Here is an 8,521-nt window from a genome sequence, read left to right as displayed (position 1 = left end):
GATCATCTTTGATCATCTTCCCTCTTTCATTGAGGAATTCAAAGTGGTGCAAGAGAAAGATCCTGCATTGAAGATAGAAGAAAATAATGAGGACTATGGAGCCATGGAGGATACCTATTATGCTCCTGTTTCAAATTTATCAGGTGTCCATGAGAGTTGTAGCAACGCTCAAATCAATCCCTTTTTCTTAAAAAGTGAAGAAGAGTTGCAAGAAGACTCATTTTGGGATGATTTGGAGGGATTTTGTTCAAATTTTGACTCTAAGCTGACCCTTTGGCATATCAAGAGGATGCCCAATCAAACATCTCTCCATGATGGGGGCCAATCATGAGGTATTAGTTGTAGAGCCACACACCCAAGCTACAAATATATTCTGAACCAACAATGTGTTTGATCAAGATATGGGGATATGTAATCTTGTTTATGAGCTGCATGGCTTCTTGCAACTATTTTTTTTTTCCTTTCATCTTCTAGCTTTGCATCATGTTTAAGGACCATGCAATGTATCCTTCATTAGGTAGCTACTTTAACCGATCAGTCAATGGATTTTTTTAAAGTTCCAAGTTGATTGGTTAGAAAAGGATAGCTTAGGTTTCATTCCTCCTAGTGCTTTGGCACAATTATTTTTTTAGTTTTGTTTTCCAAATAAGTGCGTATGCACACTCTTCTCTTTCCAGAATAGCATAAAATTTGGATGTAATATAGGTTGTAGGGGTAGAATTTTTCATCATTTCCATGCCTGACTCTATGCCTAATAAACACCTTAAGACATTTGATCTTTCCCTAAGAAAGCTTTGGGCCCCCTCTGAGTCACCAAAATGTTGACCTTTTATGTCAACCCTAGCTTGAAAATATTCGATCTCAGACATTCTTCAATGGCTAAGGATAGCTACAAAACAATCTATTAAAACCTCTCCTAAAATCCCTAAATCCCTGAACCCTAATGCTTTTGTGCCTTTACATCCTTCTCAGGCTCTAAATTTTAATTTTATGTTGACTGCCCTAGCCGATCAAATCACTTAAGTTCCTATTGGCTAGAGAGTCTCAAGTCAACCTGAGGCCGATTCTTGTCTTTTCCCTTTTACTAGAAAGAGAATTCAAGAGTTTCTCTATTTCACAGTGTGGGAGACATCATTCCCCCCCGTGAAATGGTGAAAGGGAAGGAGACTTCACTATTTCATAAAAAACATCTATGAATATTCCATTATTACCACGAAACAACGAAAGGGGCTTGGTGGCTAAGTAGAAGGGTTTTCACCATTTCACCAAGAGGGCATCCCATGGTGGGACCCTCTTGATGAAATAGAAATAGGAAAGGTCAAAACTATGAGGAGCTAGTAGTTACTACAAATACCATTGTCACCATTTCACAATGGTCTCACCTTGTGGTGGGACTCAACTTGCAAAATGGGGAAGGACTATTTCGGCAAAGATTTTCTAGGTCGATGGGATGTATTTTTGGTCTTGCTGATGGGCTTAGTTTTTGCAAAACCCTCCTTATGGCGGGACCCAGTGACATGTCATGGGACATGTCATCGGTTGTCAAAGTAGAATGCTTCAAAGTTTTTCAAAGACATAAGACCAAGGGTGGGACCCTACTTGGGAAATAGAAATAAGGGAATGGTGGGGCCAAGTCACATGGGGTTTTTACTGTTTCGCAATGATGGTTTACAAGAGGAGATTCAAGGCTATGAAATGGCAATAGCCTTTTTCCATTTTGCAAAGACATAAGTGTTTACTTTTCAAACACTGCGAGGTAGCGATAGACATGGTGGACTCGTCCTGCGACGTCTGACATCGACAACCATCAAATATTCATAAAGGCCACATCTGATGGTGATATTTTAATATCTCATTGGGCCTAGTGGGTGCTTTCATGGAGATATCTCACATGTCCATCTTCACATAAATCTATTAGATCAACGATCGAAATTCCAACTTTCAGGAGCCCTTGGGAATTAAACTTCTATGTAGGGTAGTTGTCAAACCGATGGTCGAGGTCCTTTTTTCTACCCATTTGGTGCCCATTTTTAGAGATTACTTTAGTGGCGAATATTCACCAGTGGTGAATTTTTCATGTCGGTGACCTGGGAAATGACGAATATTTTGTATCGACTGGGGATGACCATGTCTCCAGAATATTATCAATTTCCTTTGAATTCATGGCCTAATCACCATATGTTGTATGCAATTAAATGTTTCTATGCAAGGATTTTGCCAATACAATATACGATGGACACACGGTAAATTTATTTTTTTTGCCTACACTCTCCGAGGTTGCCTTAATAGACAACCATAATTCGCCTATAGGAATATGAAGATTTGTTAGCTAGGAGGACCCAATTCGCCTGACATTTTGCCAACGTGTGTCTCCATTCACCCCAAATTTCGCCAACTATATTGTATTTTCCAATTATTTGGACGACTCATAATCACCTCGAAAATTACATAAGTCATGTTATAGTTACATGAGATTCACAAAATATTTGTATACCATATAAAATTCCCCCAGAATTTGCCATATAAGGATTGGTATAAATACATTCAAAGATCAGGTCTATCTCTACACAATCTGGTGGGTTCTAGGCTCTGAATTCTGATCAATAATGAAGTTTCAAACCAAGGAAAATCATTGCTGTTGACTGCATTGGCGATCGATAGTGACCTAAAGGTGAGAGATCATATTTTTGATGTGTTATAATATTATTATGAATTTATCTATATTTGTTTGCACTGTTGAGTTCATTCTTATTCAGTGGGGACCCGTCAGTCCCAAATACTCAGCTAGGAGATTCAAACCTTAGACATCTAGATTGTAGGTTGTAGGGCCAATGAAACATATCTTATACTTTATAGTCTATTATTTGTTCTTCAACAAATTGATATTTTTTTGGCAGCCTTTATTTCATTGGAGATGTTGAAGAGGAAGAAGGGTAGGAAACCTGAATGTCAGGAAGGCCATGAGAGGCCAACAAAAAGTAGAATGTTGTCTTTGTACTTTGGCTTTGGAAAAGATTGTGGTGAAAATCAGGAAGGTACATCATCACAAGTACAAGTACAAAATTCGCAACCTACATTGCATGTTGAAGATGACAACGAACCTGATATCTCAGATTAGGATAATCTTGAAGAAGTTTATCTGGTAGATGCCCAAGTTAGCCGGAATGATATAATTGACTTGGGTGATAATGCCATTGATGATAATGCAACGAAGGGGAAAAGAAAAGCCAGATCAAAAAGGGATCAACCACAATCAAAAAAGGATCAGGAGTGGGATATGTCAGTGAGGAATTTTCAAATTAATTGGACACCAAAGTATCCATTCATTGAACCAGTGGAGAATCCAATTGAAGGTGAGCCTGCAATAGAATGCAGGTGTAAGATTTGCACTTGGAAACATAACAAGGAAATTAGGTTGCAGCTAAAATTTGACACCATAGAAAAGCATATGGGTAAAGTTAATGAAAAATAAATGATAGATGGAGTTGAAAAATCATTGATAAGATGGAAAACAAAGGAAGAATGTAAGCATGTGAGGAATGTCGAAGAGTATTATTTTCATAAGAAAATATAGATGAAGCCTGCTGAAGTTAAAGGTTCTATTGAAGCTAGTTTTTGAAAAGCAATGCAAACAGAACAACTAGGAAAAGCTGTTCAGTTAAGTATTGTTTTTTATATTTTGAGTAGAGGCCGTGCTATGACAGATTTCCCATCAATTAGTGGTTTATTACACTTTTGAAAGTTCCTAACTATCCTAATAGACATTGGTCAGTGAATAGTGGATGAGAATGGGCAATTTGTCTTGCTGAGATTGAAAAAGATGTAAAGGAAAAAATAAGAGAGTCAAACTTTATTGCATTTTCTTTAGACGAACTTACAACAGTAGACAATACTTCATGGGTATGCATGCATGTTTATACTGTACAGAATCATGCCCACCAACCTCATCTACCATTTGTTGCTAAAATGCAGGAGAGTGTGACATCAATTTTTTTATTTCAACTATTAAAGAGAAGTTGAATTGAATATGGAGGTATGGATGACATGATGGTTGCCAAAAAAATGGTGTGTGTTGGAGTAGATGGAGCTTTAGTAATGCAAGGTCATAGGAACAGTCTTTTTACAAATATTGAAACTTCATTTTCACCATACATTACTGTAATTCATTGCATGGCTCACAAAATGAATCTAGCTTTTGGAATTGTGAGCAAGTATGCTTCGGTAAAAAAAATGAAATCTTAATCAGAGAGCTCTACTCACACTTTCTTGAACTACACCAATTGGATCATACTGCTAGAGACCCTCATCACCAAAGTGAAAAATTGTCAAAAAATCATGTGCCACATTGAATGGTTTTCTCTCAAATGTGAACCCTCCACATGAGAAAGGTAAGGAAGGAAATATGCTTTTCTTTTTCTGACCATAGAAGTGCCTATCTGTGCTCTCCAACTGTCGTACATGTTCCAATGCAAATATCCTCTCTGTCACATGTAATGGAAGTCTGTATGGTTTTACTGCTGATTCGTAAAACCTTAACACATTGTATTCTTCCATGAAGAACTAGTTAGCCAATTGTATATGACTTTTAAGTTGAATGCAATCTCTACAAGACACAAACATTCTAGGCATTGGAGTGCTAGTAATTTCATTATACATTGGTGCCAAAAAGAAGTCTACAAAATGGTTGTAGTTCTTTCTATTATCATGCATCCTTATCTTTGGTGTCCATTCATATATTGGACACTCTGTTCTATTCCAAGTCTTTTCATCAATCTTATAGTTCACAATTTGAAGATTGTTGGTCTTGAATATTGCACGATACTTGGATAGAAGGAGATAGCACAAGTAGGATGAGAACCTAAATGTCTTACAAGAACCATTTTTAATCATTAGTAACTATTTTTGCATGGATTGAACAACGTGGTCAACAAAATTATATCTTACTGGCTGAGTTACATAATGGATATTAAAAATCATTTCAAGAAGGCTAGCACCCACTTTGCTATCATTTTCCAATCCCAGGCAAAATGTCAGGAAGGAAATAGTATCTCGAACCCATGGAACAAAAATGTTAGAATCATAAGGAAGCTTATGATTCTGATCCAACAGAGTACCACACATTATTAGAGCTTTGATAAATGAATCTTTGTGACTTGGATCAAGACTCTCATAATTCTCTGCCAGCTTTCCTAGGTCAATGTGGACATTTGGGTTTTATGCTTCAAACTCTAGGTTCAACAAATGAGCGAATTCTCCCACGTTTATGGGTAGAATTTCCTCTTTTGTATTTTTATTGACAATTGCTTTTTTATCTTCAACACAATTTTTGGTGCAGACCATGACTAAATCAGGGCAAGGGAATACTTCAGGTAACACCATGCTTCCCAATCTAGCATCCCACAATGTGATTTTATTTGTTCTTTGTTTTAACATTGTGTTGAAAACATTAAATTTTGCCCTGGTTGGATCTGTCACCTTACTAGACAATGCATATCTAATATCTATGATATGGTTTTCACCATGGATACTGGGGTCATAAATATCATGGTATTCATCAATGAAAGCTGGTGTTTTAACCAGTTGGGTTAGGTACATTTTGTTTTTCACTTGGCTTCCTGTTGAACTACTGCTTCCTATTTTCCCCACTGCTGTTATTGTTAATAATTCAAAATAATGCTAGATACAAGCCTGAAAATGCTAACCCTCAAATTGAACCACGAGATTAAAAAAAGTAAAAAAGGTGGGATGTAGGTGCTCTAGATTTTACTCGAATTTTCTATTTCACTAGATTGGCGTAGACAGTCTTTGTTGCAACTTGCATTCCTCAATCTAGTAGCCATTTCTGAATCTACCTTGATTTATTGGTTTGTCCATGAAATGGAATACGATTATGATTTATGAGTCACTTATTTTGAAAACACTGAAAAGTACAAAAGTAATACCTAAAGGGCAAATATCTAGAAGCTTGTTGTAATTTTATTAATATCTATTTTCCACCGAAGGACAAAACATTCATTGCTTAAGTATAAATTCTGAGGACATTAAATGTAAAACGTTCAATTCCAGGCGAAGTTCTCACAAATGTGTTCACTTCCCACATTCAGGCTGAAATCCACCCTAAGTCGTTGATCTATGCTCATCCAATGAATGATGGTATCTGTTGTCAGTTGTCGTGGGTCCCATGATTTTTGCCATTTTTCGGGCATGTCGCCACACTCGAGTTACTTTTTCGGACATTTTTTTAAAGTCTTTTTAATCCTTCAACTTCCACCAGAAATAGAGCTTTATCGATTTAATTATATTTAATTAAATGTAAAACATTCAATTCCGGGTGAAGTTCTCACAAATGTTTTCACTTCCCACATTTGGGCCAAAATCCACCCTAAGCCATTGATCTGTGCTCATCTAATGGATGATGGTTTCTATTGTTAGTTGTCATGGGTCCCATGACTTTTGCCATTTTCGGGTATGTCACCACACTTGAGTCAGTTTTTCGGACTGTTTTTTAAGTCTTTTTAATCATTTTCTACTTTCGCTCGAAATATAGCTTTATAGACTTAATTATATTTAATTAAATGTAAGACGTTCAATTCTAGGGGAAGTTATCACAAATATGTTTACTTCCCACATTCGGGCCGAAATCCACCCTAAGCCATTGATCTATGCTCATGCAACGGACGATGGTATTCGTTGTCAGTTGTTGTGGGTCCCATGACTTTTTCCCTTTTTTGGGCACCTCACCACACTCGAGTCACTTTTCCGGACTTTTTTAAAAGTTTGTTTAATCATTTTCAACTTCCACCCGAAACAAAGCTTTATAGACTTAATTATATTTAATTAAATGTAAAATGTTCAATTTCGGGCGAAGTTCTCACAAATGTGTTTACTTCCCACATTCGGACCGAAATCCACTCTAAGCCATTGATTTGTGCTCATCCAATGGATGATGGTATTTGTTGTCAGTTGTTGTGGGTCCCATGACTTTTGCCATTTTTTTGGGCACGTCACCACACTCGAGTCACTTTTTTGGACTATTTTTAAGTCTATTTAATCATTTTCAACTTCTGCCAGAAATAGAGCTTTATAGAGTTAATTATATTTAATTAAATGTAAAACGTTCAATTCCTAAAATTTCGTCATTTTGAGTATAGAAAAAAAGAAAAAGCATTGTAATTGTTGGAAAAAACAAGCCCACCAAAGGGACTAAAAAAGAGGGTAAGCTGTCGATTATCATATCAAAAGTGTATTAAATAGTCTTTTTTTTCTATTACAAAGATAGATTATAAGATCAAATGAGTGATAGGACCAAATAAGCGGACGTGCCTTTCTTCTTAAAATACCTAATTCATTGGGTGTTTTGTAAAGTAATTAATTACTATAATTTGTTTGATACAAAACAAATGGGACCAATTACCACATTGTATATTGATACATATAAATGATAAAATATATCTGCTTCTCAATTCTATTTTTTGAAACCGTTCTAATAATATATTCACATCCTTGGTTCTCTTCCACGAAAGTGATCTCATCTACCATTCATAAATGTCTCAAATTTCTTCATAATGACAAAATCTTAACTATAAATCATAGCATGTACCAATCCACACATGCACTAGTTCAAAACTTCAACAACAAGTAAGTTGGACTTCTAATTCACTTGTTTTTCGCGAGATAAACATCTTTTTTTTTTAATATTTATAAAATTATAATCAACCATAATGAATGTACAAATAATTAATGGAATGAACTGATTTTTTTTTATATATTAAATATAGAGGAAGAAGCATTACATTAAAAAGATCACAATATTAAATTTATTTCCATTGTTTAACAAAATATTGAAATACCCTAGCTCATAGACAAAAAACATTTGCAAAACTATCATTAATAAAATGAAATAGAAAACATTTTTATATCCATAAGAGGCAAACTGAAATGGACTGGAATTACAAAATTATCATGCAAACTAAAACGGACTAGAATTTGCAAAATTATCATTAATATTTATGTTTCAGAAATTTATAATTTTAACATGTCTGAGACTTGAGTGTTGGCAATTGACACTTATTGGATTTATATGTTGTCATTAATGGCAACAAAATTCTATAGAAGGCATATACCAGCAGATACTAGCATTGGAGGCATACACCGATAGATACCGACATTGGAGTAATCGAGGTCATCACTGGCACTGGCACCGACATCCAACACTTCAGTGAAGCCGACATCAGTTTGGGATCCGAAAGGTTTTATTTGTAAAATTATTTTGTAATTATTGTATAGGGCCGACATTGAATATCTCTTGTAATGTATTATAAGCTGACATAAGGTATATTGTTTGTAAAAGGTATATAAGTCAATCTGTTAGGTCATTTTGATATATGACAAGGAAGTAGAATAATGTGATGTGAATGATATGTATGTAGGTCATTTGTATGTGAAAGTTATATCATGCAATGATCAGTAGATGGGTTGTAGATCATTCTTGGAGGAAAGGAGATACCACCAGAAGGGTTCA

The sequence above is a fragment of the Cryptomeria japonica genome, chromosome 7 (assembly GCF_030272615.1).
Source record: "Cryptomeria japonica chromosome 7, Sugi_1.0, whole genome shotgun sequence".
NCBI lineage: Eukaryota > Viridiplantae > Streptophyta > Pinopsida > Cupressales > Cupressaceae > Cryptomeria > Cryptomeria japonica.
This window is presented reverse-complemented; position numbering follows the sequence as displayed.